Raw genomic sequence first — 14,501 nt, forward strand, 5'->3', positions numbered from 1 at the left:
AGCCAATCATCAAACAATTGGTGTCAAACGTAAAAAAATCAAATGCTTCACAGATGTTACAACATCAAACAAAGATTCATCTCAAATTAACATTTCACGTGTTGAATTTGATTCATTCAAATTGTCTATAAGTATAATACTATTGCACATATTGTTGTATATTTATTTTTAAAAATTTTAAATCATACCTTCATGTATTTCTAGGTTAAAGAAGAGTTTACAGAATTAAGAAAGTTGATACAAGAGAACTTCAATGTTGTACTAAATTCCATTAACAACAAAAAATCAACTGCGAAGGTTTTGTATTCAAATATATAATTACATTTGTCATATAAATTTAATTGTGCATGTTGAATTTATAAAAGTTCATTTTCAAGATTCTGATATAGAAATTCCACCGAAATTTTGTTGCCTTTGTATACCTTTGTTGTTTTTGATATATTTTTAAAAATTAATTAAATCTAAGACTGTTGATCAGTCTTTGAAGATTTCCATCACTGACGAGTTATCACCAAATGATACAATTGTAGAGGTTTTATTATGACTTATATGATGTTTTTCTATATGTCTATACACATTGATAATTTTGTTTTTGAATTTATGAAAGTTTGTTTCAGGATTCTGATTTAGAAGTTCTATCGAAATCTTCAATTGGGGGCGTGCCATAGTCACTTATAAGTTTCGAACTACAACATCCAGATGAAATGAATAACTTAGAGAACAGTGAGGTAATTCAATATTATTTGAACGTATATGTGCAACTTTAACTTTTTATTTCTATAATTACTTATATATAAATTAAAATCTATATTTATTACACAACACCCGTTTGTATAATTATTATGCAATACTCTGGAGATGGTGAGAGACATGAGGAGCAGAATGAGTCTGTTTGTTGCAGGATTGGGTCATGCTTCAAGCAAGGAAGGTACGGATGCCATGTTGATAGGTGACATGGATATATCAAGGATGATGGTATACAATCAACATTTGAAGAAGAGAAGATGAAGGATAGAGAAAAGTACCACAACAAGAAGGAGAAGAGTGGGAATGAGTCTTGCCAATCGAAAGGTGGTTCGAGCTAACCACAATTCTAGAAATTAGAGGGGCATGCACCATCATCTGCTAGTGCACCTGTGCCCAAAAACAGAGGTGAGTATAGTGGTCGTAACTCGCAGCACTCCAATGCTAGACCGCCCCAATCTCAAGGTAGTGTGGCACAAAGGGGTAATGGAAGTTCTTTGTGTGGTAGATGTGGTAGAATCCACCCTAGCAAGTGTCGTGATGGCCAGACAGGTTGTTTCAAGTGTGGTCAAGAAGGTCACTTGATGAGAGTGTGCCCTAATAATAAAGCAAGGTGGTGAAAATCCGGGCAACAAAGCCCAATCTTCATCAGTTGCTCCACCAAAAGGGTTCCACCCAGAGGAGCTTCTTCTAGTACTAAAGGAGGGGCAAATCACCTTTATGCAATCACTAGCCGCCAAGAGCAAGAGAACTCTCCATATATGGTCACGGGTATGATCAAGGTCTTTACTTTTGATGTTTATGCTTTATTAGACCCAGGAACAAGTTTATCCTTTGTAACTCCTTATGTTGCAAATCAGTTTGAAATTCTCCCTAAAAAGCTTTGTGAACCTTTCGGTGTTTCTACATCTGTTGGGGAGTCTATTCTAGCGGAAAGAGTCTATCGTGATTGTCTTGTTTTCATCAATCACAAGAGTGCCATGGCTGATTTAATAGAGTTAGACATGGTGGATTTTGATGTCATTCTAGGTATGGACTGGCTCCATGCTTGTTATGCATCAATGGATTGCAGAACTTGAGTTGTCAAATTCTAGAGTCCAAATGAGCCAGTCATACAGTGGGCTAGTAGTTCAGCAGTGTGCCTAAGGGTCGCTTCATTTCGTACCTTAAGGAGAGGAAGTTAGTTTCTAAAGGATGTATCTATCACTTAGTGCGAGTTAATGACTCGAGTGTTGAGGTACCTTCCCTTCAGTCAGTTCCCTTTGTCTGTGAGTTTCCAGAAGTCTTTCCTGATGATCTACCTAGAGTCCCTCTTGAAAGAGAGATAGACTTCAGCATAGATGTTATCCCAGATACTCATCCTATATCTATTCTGCCATATAGAATGGCACCAACAGAATTAAAAGAACTAAAAGAACAACTAAAGTATCTGCAAGATAAAGACTTTATCCGACCAAGTGTCTCACCTTGGGGCGCTCCGATCTTGTTTGCTAGGAAGAAGTATGGGTCTCTTCGGATGTGTATAAATTACCGTCAAGTTAAATAAGGTGAGCATCAAGTATAAATATCCTCTTCCAAGGATAGATGATCTCTTCGATCAACTTTAGGGTACTTCTTGCTTTTCCAAGATTGAGCTCAGATTAGGCTATCATCAGTTGAAGATTAGGGAATGTGATATTCCCAAGACAACTTTTAGAACAAGTTATGGGCACTATGAATTTCTGGTTATGTCCTTTGGTTTGACTAAAACACCTACAGCGTTCATGGATCTTATGAACCGAGTCTTCAAACCTTATTTGGATCGGTTTGTCATCGTTTTCATTGATGACATACTGATTTGTTCAAGGAATGGAGAAGATTATGCTATCCACCTAAGGGTTATTCTTCAGACTTTGAGAGATAAGAAGTTGTATGCCAAGTTCTCCAAGTGCGAGTTTTGGCTTAAGTCTGTGGCGTTCCTAGGCCACATTGTTTCTAGTGAGGGTATTAAAGTTGACATTCAGAAGATAGAAGCAGTAAAGAGTTGGACTAGAACCACATCTCCGATAGATATAAAGAGTTTCTTGGGGTTGGTTGTGTGTTATCGGAGATTTGTTAAAGGATTCTCATCTATCTCTTCTCCTTTGACCAAGTTAACTCATAAGACAGTTAAGTCTTAATGGTCTGAAGCTTGTGAGAAAAGCTTTCAGGAGTTGGAAAAAGAGATTCACTACCGCTCTAGTTTTGACCTTACCAGAGGGTACTCAAGTCTTTGTGGTATATTGTAACGAATCAAAAGTTGGCTTGGGCTATGTATTAATGCAAAATGGCAAGGTCATCGTTTTTTATGCTTCCACAGTTGAATGTTTATGAGAAGAATTATCCAACTCATGACTTAGAATTGGCTGCAGTAGTGCTTGCATTGAAGATATGGCGTCATTATTATTTGGTGTTCATGTGGATATATTCACTGATCACAAGAGCCTCCAATATGGTTCACTTAGAAAGAGCTCAACCTCAGACAGAGAAGGTCATTGAAATTACTCAAGGATTATGACATGAGTATTCTTTACTACCCAGGTAAGGCTAACGTGGTTGCTGATGCCTTGAGCAGGTTGTCCATGGGAAGTACTTCCCATGTCGAAGAAGAAAAGAGGGAGTTAGCAAAAAATGGCACAAACTTGCACGTTTAAGAGTCAGTCTTGTGGACTCAACAGAAGGAGGCATAGTGGTAACCAATGGGGATGAATCATCCTTGGTATAAGAAGTGAAAGAGAGAAGCAAGACGAAGACCCTATCTTCTTGGTTTGAAGGCAAGTGTCCATAGCCAAAGAGTTAGGCTTTCTAATAAGGGGAGATAGTGCGCTGAAATACCAATGCAGATTATGTGTACCTAAGGTGGATGGACTTCAAGAGAGGATCTTGGAGGAGGCTCATAGCTCCAGATACTCCATTCATCCGGGTTCCAACAAAACATACCATGATTTGAGAGAGGTATATTGGTGGGAAGGCATGAAGAAAGATATTGCTTAATTTGTTTCCAAATGTTCAAATTGTCAGCAAGTGAAGGTAGAACACCAAAGACCTGGAGGTTTAGCTCAGAATATAGAACTTCTGAAATGGAAGTGGGAGATGATTAATATGGACGTCATCACAGGCTTGCCAAGATTGTGAAGGCAACATGACTCCATTTGGGTGATTGTCGACAGAATGGCAAAGTCAGCCCATTTCTTGTCGGTCAAGACCTATTCGGCTTATGCTACGATGTACCTTCAGGAAGTGGTAAGACTGCATGGAGTCTCGATCTCCATTATTTCAGATAGAGGTGCACAATTTATTGTACAATTCTGGAAATCTTTCCAAAAAGGTTTGGGTTCCAAGGTGAATTTGAGCACTGCTTTTCATCCTCAAACAGATGGACAAGCAGAGCGCACTGTCCTTAAAATATATGTTAAGAGCTTGTGTGATCGACTTCAAGGGAAATTGGGTTAATCACCTACCTCTAATCGAGTTCGCTTACAACAATAGTTATCATCGAGCATCCAAATGGCTCCATATGAAGCTCTTTATGGTAGAAGATGCAAATCTCCTATTGAGTGGTTCGAGGCTGGCGAAGCAGGGTTGATAGGACCAAATTTAGTTCACCAAGCTAAGGAGAAGGTGAAAGTGATTCAAGAAAGGTTGAAGACTGCACAAAGTCGCCAAAAATTCTACACAAATTTTAGAAGAAAGCCATTAGAGTTTGAGGTAGATGATTGGGTGTATCTTAAAGTGTCACCTATGAAAGGAGTTATGAGGTTTGGTAAGAAGGGGAAACTTAGTCCCCAGTAGATTGGACCTTATAGAATCTCCAAAAGAGTGCGCAATGTGTCTTACGAGTTGGAGCTACCCAAGACTTAGAAGCAGTTCATCCGGTATTTCATATTTCTATGTTGAAGAAAGTTTGGGTGATCCATCATTGATAGTACCAACAGAGAATGTGGGGATTAATGGATAACTTATCCTATGAAGAAGTTCCGGTTCAGACTTTGGATTGGCAAGTTTGCAAGTTCAGGACAAAAGAAATTGCTTGAGTCAAGGTCCTTTGGAGGAACCAATTTGTTGAAGAAGCAACTTGGGAAGCAGAGGACGGTATGAAGAAGAGATATCCACATCTCTTAGAATCTAGAGAGGAGGCAAATCAAGGTAGTAACCTCTCTTCTTAACACTTTCTGAGGTAATGTATAAGCATGTAATACTTGCTTGTGTTGTTGAGTGCTGAAATGAAATTACTATCCTTAGCGTTGAGAAAGAATTCTCATTAAAGGATGAATGTTCCCAAGGGGGAGATATTGTAACATCTCGTATTCTAGACAAACTAAATTAAGCTAAGAAAAGCAAGTAGAAATAAATTTGAAAAAAATGGGAGAATCTGGGATTTCAAAAGTGCATTTTGGTTATTTTCAGACGACCATAACCAGGGGAGGAGCTAGCTTATTGCAAGGGGGTTCATCCGAACACCCTTCGGCGAAATCATTTATACATGATTAAAATAATTTTTTAAGTATATATATATAATAGTTGTCGAACCCCCTTGGACTACTTCCTGTATTTATTTCTCAAGATTTTCAAACCCCTTATTGAAAATCTAGGCTCCACCACTGATCATAACTTCCAGGTCAGAAGGAGTTTGGGTGAGTTCTTTATATGGATGGTAAGCTTGTTGGAAGATCTTTCTAATGACGCCAAGTTTGCAAATTTCCTAGTCGTATGAGTGAGATATGACCTTTGAAGGATGGGTTGTTGAGCAAGGAAAGTTCCAATACCGGATGTAGTAAGGGTGTTTTGGTCTTTTCCTTAAGTAAATTAATTATTTCATTTTGGAGTAATATGTTGGGGTATAAACTGACCCATTTAGTTTACGCACTTGGAAAAGAGACTATGTTTTTGAAAGCAAGAAGAGAAGCAAGAAGATGACACGAGAACACCAAGTTTAGCTTCGTGGATTTTCGTTGGGGGTGATCCATAAGAAGGTATGTGGGATCTTTTGTGTTGGGTTACTTCACCCACACACCAATTTAATTCAAATCAGTCAAGTTCATGAAATAACTCATGTTAGAGGTTAAAATATTAAAAAAAAGTTTGACGTTCTTGTTGATTGGATTGTTGTTGATCGTTGTTAGTTGTAATCCATGTTTTAGGACTGTTCTCGGGTCTAAAACATTGGTAAATGAGTTAATTAGGTATCATAAGTTTTTGGGGTGGGATCCATGGGATTTTGGAAAGGTTTAGTGATGAAAAACGAAGAAGAAAGTCGGAAAACCCGTTGGGGGTATGCTAGGGCACCGCGCCTCTAAATCCCCTCAGGACAAAGTCTGTCCTTCAGGTTTTGGCGCACCGCTCCTCTCAGAGCTCCCGAGGACCCCCTGAAGACACCGTTCTTTCCCTATCTTTTCGTGCTAGTTCCTACGGATGTACCCCTCATTCCTAGTTATTTCCATCACTCTAAGATACATCTAAATATCATGAAATCATCCATAAACATGAGATTATGATCCTTGAATCCATAAATCAATTCAAGTAAAGTAAGGTCAAAGTTAAAGAAGTTAAGAGCCAAGTCTAGATAGAAGTTAAGAAGTAAGGCAAAGGTAAAGCTTTTTAAAGTCTTTCACAAATATTTTCACTTTCTTTTAAAGACTTAAAGTTCAAGTCAAGTGAAGAGTTGAGTTCATTTCTTAAAGGCTATAAGGGAACTAAGTATTCCCTAAGAGTTAATGTTTCAAATTAAGTAAAGAGAAAGAGTTGAGTTCATTTCTCAAAAAGATATAAGGGAACTAAGTATTCCCTAGAGGTTTACAAATGTTTCACATTTGTGTAAAGAGGGGAACTGGAAGTTCCAAAAGAATTTTGAACTAATAGGGGAAAATTTATTTCCAAAAGGAGCTTTTTTAAAGCTGATGAGTTCAGTAAATTATCTCAACCCAAAGGAAACCGACATGGAGATGAGAGTTCATATTAACTCAAATGTCCATGTAAACCATGTAGCCAACATGAGAATTGATGTGTCATTCCGTTTAGATGATTACGTAAGGAAAGATAGTAGATCCACTAAGTTGAGTAAGATCCTATACTGATGGCAAGGTGTAGGATGGTCCTCTTGCAACGTGAGGTAAGATGTTGTATCATCACCTAGGCTCATAGTGATGGTAACCTCGTACATTCAATATACTGAGGCAAGTTGGCTTGCATCTTTTCATAATGCAGACGCATGTACCCATGATCAGCACGCAGCGCTTCGTTGATCCAGATTGAGCTTCAGAGTTTGTGGTGAGCCTCCTTTGTATTCCGGAGGACATCCTTTTCATTTCTATATTAGCTTTGTTTTTAGTATGTTGTGGGGTCTGTCCTGACATCCCTCTCTAGACAGTTTAGAGGCTTCGTAAACTATAGTATTTCAGTTTGGAGTTGTTTTCAGTTATTAAGACTCAAGTGTCATTTTGGCCAAAGTTATGACATGATGTATTTTTACTTTTATTATGGTTTACTCATGTCAAAGTTGAGGTTTGTCTTCCGCTGATTCAAGTAGCCAGGTCAAGGATTCGCTTGAGGGCCAGCAATGGTCTTTGAGTGTTGGTCCCGCCCAGGGTGTAGGATCAGGGCATGACAAACTTGATATCAGAGCACAGAGTTCAATAGTCCTAGGGAGTCTATGAAGCCGTGTCACTAGAGTCTTAGTTATCGGTGTAAGATTCGAGGAAGCCTTCTTGAGGAGGTTCTTTCCTTGTGAACCGAAGGAAGCGAAGGTGAGGGAGTTACTTACTTTGAAACAGGACTCCATGAGTGTTCATGAATATGGGTTGAAGTTCACCCAACTATCTCGCTATGCTCCAGACATGGTGAAAGACATGAGGAGCAGAATGAGTCTGTTTGTTGCAGGGTTGGGTCGTGCTTCAAGCAAGGAAGGTAGGGCTTCCATGTTGATAGGTGATATAGATATATCAAGGCAGATGAATACGTTCAACAAATTGAAGAAGAGAATATGAAGGATAGAGAAGAGTACCGCAACAAGAAGGCGAAGACACGGAATGAGTCTGTCCAACCAAAAGCTGGTTCAAGCCGATCACAATTCCAGATATCGGAGGGGCATACACCATCATCTGTTATTGCACCTTCGCCCAAAAACAGAGGTGAGTATAGTGGTTGTAACTCGCAGCAATCCAATGCTAGACCGGCCCAATCTTAAAGTAGTGTGGCACAAAGGGGCAATGGGAGTTCTGTGTGTGGTAGAATCCACCCTGGCATTTGTCGTGATGGCCAAACAGGTTGTTTCAAGAGTGGTCAAGAGGGTCAGTTCATACGATAATGCCCTAATAATAAGCAAGGTGGTGAAAATTCGGGCAACAAATCCCAATATTCATCAGTTGTTCCACCAAACAGGGCTGCACACAGAGGAGCTGCTTCTGGTACCGACAGAGGGGAAAATCGCCTCTATGCAATCACTAGACGCCATGAGCAAGAGAACTCTCCAAATGTAGTCACGAGTATGATCAAAGTCTTTACTTTTGATGTTTATGCTTTATTAGAACCAGGAGCAAGTTTATCCTTTGTAACTCCTTATGTTGCAAATCAGTTTGAAATTCTCCCTCAAAAGCTTTGTGAACCTCTCGGTGTTTCTACAGTTGTTGAGGAGTCTATTCTAGCTGAAAGAGTCTATCGTGATTGTCTTGTTTTCATCAATCACAAGAGTACCATGGATGATTTAATAGAGTTAGACTGACTCCATGCCTGTTATGCATCAATAGATGGCAGAACTCGAGATGTCCGATTCAAGATTCCAAATGAGCCAGTCATAGAGTGGGCTAGTAGTTCAGCAATGCCTAAGGTTCGCTTCATTTCGTACCTTAAGACAAAAAAGTTTGTTTCTAAGGGATGATTTATCACTTAGTCCGAGTTAATGACTCAAGTGTTGAGGTACCTTTCCTTCAGTCAGTTCCTATAGTCAGTGAGTTTCCAGAAGTCTTTCCTGATGATCTACCCGAAGTCCCTCCTGAAAGAGAGATGGATTTCGGCATAGATGTCCTATATCTATTCCGCCACATAGAACGGCACCAACAGAATTAAAAGAACTAAAGTACAATCGAAAGGTCTGTTAGATAAAGGCTTTATCCGGCCAAGTGTCTCACCTTGAGGATATATATAGATTACCTTCAATTAAATGAGGTGACCCTAAGAATAAATATCCTCTTACAAGGATAGATGATCTGTTTGATCAACTTCAAGGTTTTTCCTGCTTTTCCAAGATTGACCTCAGATTAGCCTATCATCATTTAAAGGTTAAGGAATGTGATATTCCCTAGACAGCTTTTAGAACAAGGTATGGGCATTATGAATTTCTATTTATGTCCTTTGGACTGACTAACGCACCTGCAACGTTCATGGATCTTATGAACCGAGTCTTCAAACCTTATTTGGATCTGTTTGTCATAGTTTTCATTGATGACATACTATTTTATTCAAGGAATGAGGAAGATCATGCTAGACACCTAAGGGTTGTTCTTCAGACTTTGAGAGATAACAAGTTGTATGCCAAGTTCTCCAAGTGCGAGTTTTGGCTTAAGTCTGTAGCATTCCTAGGACACATTGTTTCTGGTGAGGTATTAAAGTTGATGATCAGAAGATAGAAGCAGTGGAGAGTTGGCCCAGACCCACATCTCCGACAGATATAAGGAGTTTCTTGGGCATGGCTGGGTATTATAGGAGATTTTTTGAAGGATTCTCATATAATAATGTATATTATAATAATGTATACATTATTAATGTATGTGCACACATTTAAAATAGTAATATAATAAGTTAGATTAGTCAGCACTTTTGAGGCCTATTTAAGGCTTTCAACTTGTATCAGTAGAGGGCATTCAAAATCTTACTAACTTTTAAAAACTCTCTACAATTCTCTCCATTTTCCCTATATTTTCCATTCTCCCATCCATGTTCTTTACTTCCCTAAATCAATAAAATTTTGCAAGTATTAACATTCTTTATTTATAATTGGTTATTATTATGTTTTAAATTTTAAAGTTTTGTTTTAAGTTTGAGTACTGCCTTTTTGTTCTTCTCTTTCTTTAAGTTTTGAATTTTCTTGTTCTTGCTCCCTTCTATTACTCTGCCCAATTTTCATTAGGATTCCCTCCTGGAACTTGGTCCGTCCCCTCCATTAGTATCAGAGCCAAGTTGATCGGGAAGGTATGAGTAAGAGAAGATAAGTCCCTACGCTTTCCTTGGGCGGACGACGTCGAAACTTAGGTTGCAATCGGGGTGATAAGTTCGGAGTTTGGTAGTTGTGGTTCTTCTTACACTTGTGTTCTTATTTTTTTTGAAAGAAGGTAACTCCTAGTGTTACGAAAAAGTTCTCGGAGAAAGAGAAGGTTTAATAATCTTTATTGTAAAATTTTCTTGATGTAAAAGTGAATTTATGTGAAATATATTTTTATCCTTTATGAAATTACTTTCATTTTTTTGACATAGTATTTGGATAGGGGAAGATGAAATTTTCCCTAGCACTTTGGTATGGATTGTCATCTAATTGAGAGGTATAAGGATTTCTTTGGGTTATGAATAATTTCTTCATTTATGTCTTTGGTTATCATGAAATCATTTACGAAACCAATTTCATTATTGTATATATAAGCATTCCTGTGTTTATAATTTATAGTGTCTTTACCTAGATACTTATGTGGAAAATCCTTCAATAATGCAGTTTTGATCTGCGCCTGTATTAAATAAAGTAATTTTATGAATGATGCATTTTTTATCTATGATTAATGTGACAGGTATGTGGTAGCTTTGTGGTCGAATGACCGTAATTGTATTAGTTCCTAATTTCGATAGAGATTATACGAGAGACTCTACTTCTTTTGATGTTTCTCTTGGTTCGGACTTATTTTCTTATTGTTCTTGCTTAGGTGGTGGATTATTTAGCATTTTATTAGTAATCGATTCAACTTCTAGAGTGTTTAAATCTGCTTAATTTCATTTATTTTATCTCAGTTTTCATTAATCTATAATATACCCTATATATTATGGATATTTCTCTAGTATTAGCTTTACTATTCATATTTTTAGTTTTAACATTTAAAGTTAATGTATCAGTTATATTTTGATCATTTATATCTATTCAATAATTAGGATAACAATTAGAGTATATCGGACCATTTGCAAGGTTACTTTGTAGTACTGCTAATAATGAATCATCAAAACTTAATAATCTATTATCCCTTAAAAGAAGACATATGGGTACATATAAACCCAATCTATATAATGGTTTTGTCTGCTACATGAACAAGTCCTATGTGATGAAATTTATAATTTCTCTTATATCTATTAATATCGTTAGTTGCTAATAATTGAATAGCCTCAATATTTTTATGTCCTATTTTATAAACTTTTTTAAAGTGATCTTTCGGAAAATTCCAATTTTGTAGATCATTTTCTATTTCTGCAATTTTATTAGAGGTGGCAAAGATATTAATACTATTTAAAATGTTTTGATGTGTAGGTGAATTCATTTTAATTCAAGGGAGAATATAGCGGGGAGAAGAACGCAATCCTTGGGCTTAAGGTTATTATCGGAATAATAAATTCTTTTTGTAGTAATTGTTGTTACCTTTTTCACTAATTTTCTTTGTTCTTATTCCTCTAGGCTTGGGGTCGGGAACACCTTCTGGGTCCGTCTCTACGACATACATAGTCTAAGCTAATCCAACGAAAAGTAAGGGCTTGCCAACGTCTAAAGCAGGAATTATCCGGTTACCCCACTTATAGGAATAAAACTAGGAAGACAAGTGGAAGAATAATAACAATTACCAAACTCCAACTGACAACCTCAACCACAACCTACGTTTCGACGTTGTCCACCCAAGGTGATTAATCTAACTTATTATGCTATCTATTTTACATGTGTGCATACACTAAGACACATTATTCTTTTTACACGTAACTACTACCTAATACAAATAATTGATGATAATTGTACGTGGCTTGGAATAGATGCCACGTAGTTGGAACTACTTAAACATAGCCTTCACTGCATGTTTATCTTTTTTTTGCTGAAATGTTATCTTCAAAACATAGATCTTGTTATTTGGTCCTTTTGTCAATTTGTGGCTTTATTCCTACATGGTCCACTTTGTCACTTTGTGGCTTTAGACTTTATTCTACGGGGTTCACCTGTTTGCTTATTTGTTGACATAATAAATGATAACACATGCTTGGCACTTTCTTGTTTTTATTGAAGATGATACATATCCTTATTTCTTCATCATCAAAGTATGCTGGCACTTTCTTTTAATAATGAGGTTTGCTTGTGCTATTCCCTGTAGATCTAACATATCTCCGTTGCTAAGCTCTTCATGGGAGGCAGCAGTATCTAATAACTCAAATTTTGATTCTGTATCAGTGTTGATGTTAAATAAGTCTTCCTTGAGCCTCGTTTTTAATCTTTCCTTGTAGTTGTCATAATCCCTTTGGGCGATGAACTTGAATCTAACTTATGTTTGCGGATAATTGGCGCCTAACCTTTAATTTTAATGGTCTTGCTTAAATACTTGATCCTCTCAAATTCACGAATATCGAAGGACAAACTAATAATATAAGAGATCCTTTTTGCAATAAAGAACTTGCATAATTTAATATTTTCTTATCAGGTAGATATATTTCTTTCAAACCTGAAATTTCTCAAACTGTAATTGATGTTGAGTTGATAATACTTGTTTATTTCCTCCAAACTGATTCCACCATTCGTAAAATCATCGAGGAATTATCGCGTTCATCATTTCTTTTGAATATTTGATAAATCAAGTGTGGGTATTTGGTCTAACAAAGATAAAGTTATACTAGGCTACTTTACAATCATACCAATTATATGTTTGGGGAATATGAGCTTTTGATAAGTGAATAGGGTATGTAGATGATCGTCAAATATGCTCAATTTCTACCGAATTGGTATCTGTTAAAATAAATTCATAATACCTCCGGATCTTAAGGGGATCTTCTGTCATCACGTAATTTTTGTTGGTGTAGCAAGGCTTTAGTAAGTCCTGGATTTCATAATTTCCACATTGTTTTTTATTTGGAGTAACCTTATCTTTTTCTTTTTGGGAAGTGGCCCTGAAATTCTTTTGTTGATATATCTTTGCATTTTTCATTTTGTTACTATCCTTTGTTTGGATTGAAAGACTTTTGTTGATCGAGGAGGATGAATTTTCATGGAAAACTGAATGAAGTGGTGTAGCTTGTGTGAGCTAGTTATAGGTTTTTTTTGTGGTGAGGGTACAGTATGTTTATATCTTCTGATTATTTTTATCTTTTTATAAAATGGTCGTTTCATCTTTTCTTCGGGTTTGAACGTCAGAAAAGGTCTTATTCCTGGCCTCATTATTTACTTGAAAAATTCTTTTATTAGAATTTTTGGGAGATTTCCTCCCTTTATTTTAAAAACAAAGTTGTATAGTAACATTTTCCATCTATAAAATGCACAAATTTATTTTAAAATAGGGATAATGCCCAAGTACCCCCTCAACCTATGCTCGAAATCCCAGAGACACACTTATGCTATACTAAGGTCCTATTACCCCCTGAACTTATTTTATAAGTAATTTTCTACCCCTTTTTAGCCTACGTGGCACTAGTTTGAAAAAAAAGTCAACCATCGTTGGGCCCACAAGATAGTGCCACGTAGGTCTAAAAGGGGTAATAAATTATTAATAAAATAAGTTCAGGGGGTAATAGGACCTTAGTATAGTATAAGTGTGTCTCTAAGATTTCGGGCATAGGTTGAAGGGGTACTTGGGCATTATCCCTTTAAAATATTTTGAGCTGCGTTGAAGTCATTATTTAAATTATTTTAAAATTGAGTAGATCCTAGTGCTATAAAGAAGTCTAGGTAAAACCTAGGAGGAGGTGAAGGTTTAGTAATTGTATAATTTTCTAGATGTGCAAACAGATTTATTTTAAAAGTATTTTTCTCTTTTAGGTTTAATATATAATTTAAGTAGGGGAATATAAGATTTTGACCTAGTATTTTGATATGTATGCCTTGCGGTCTAATAATTGTGATGGTATTAATTCTTAATTTAGATAGAGATTCTACGAGGAATTCTACTTCTTTTTATGTTTCTTCAGGTTCAGATTTATAATTTTCCGGTTCCTGATTAGGTGGTAATTTAGTAATTGTGTTAGCTTCTAAGGTGTTGAGTTTCTGCTTAATTTAATATATATTATCTCTTATTTGTAAGATCTCATCCAGAATATTTTATAAATTTATTTTGGATTTAATTGGTTGTTTAAATTTATTCATAACATTTTTCATATCAAAAGGTTTAATAGTTTTATTGTCAGGTTTTTTTTCAAAGACTAAACTTCTTAAGGTAATTACGTATTTTTTCATAAAATCAGGATTTTAAATATGATTTATCATATTAAGGAACGTTTCCTTATTGCTACTAGTAATGACATTTATGGAATGACTTTTGCAGGTGCAACTTGCACTGCCACATTCAGAAGTGCCTGATGACTTATTATCTTCAGAACTATAGGCCAGTTTTAGCTGATCATTGTCGCTAAGATTTTTACCGGGGGAGGAATTATTTTCTTCTAAAATAAATTATAATCTATTTTTTACTTCTTCTTCAAAAATTAACATATTAATTTTCTCTTTCTTTTTATTAGTGGTTGGGCAGTCTTTGGCTAGATGTCCTGTTTTTCCACAGCTCCAACACCTTTTTGTGCTATCTGGTTAAATC

At 36.5% G+C, this 14,501-nt stretch overlaps 1 pseudogene; it reads left to right on the top strand.

Annotated features, from left to right (window-relative positions):
* The first annotated feature begins 858 nt into the window (after window positions 1-858).
* LOC107016666 lies at window positions 859-14,294 on the top strand (annotated as a pseudogene).
* Window positions 14,295-14,501: the final 207 nt, after the last annotated feature.

The sequence above is a fragment of the Solanum pennellii genome, chromosome 4, assembly GCF_001406875.1.
Source record: "Solanum pennellii chromosome 4, SPENNV200".
Taxonomy (NCBI): Eukaryota; Viridiplantae; Streptophyta; class Magnoliopsida; order Solanales; family Solanaceae; genus Solanum; species Solanum pennellii.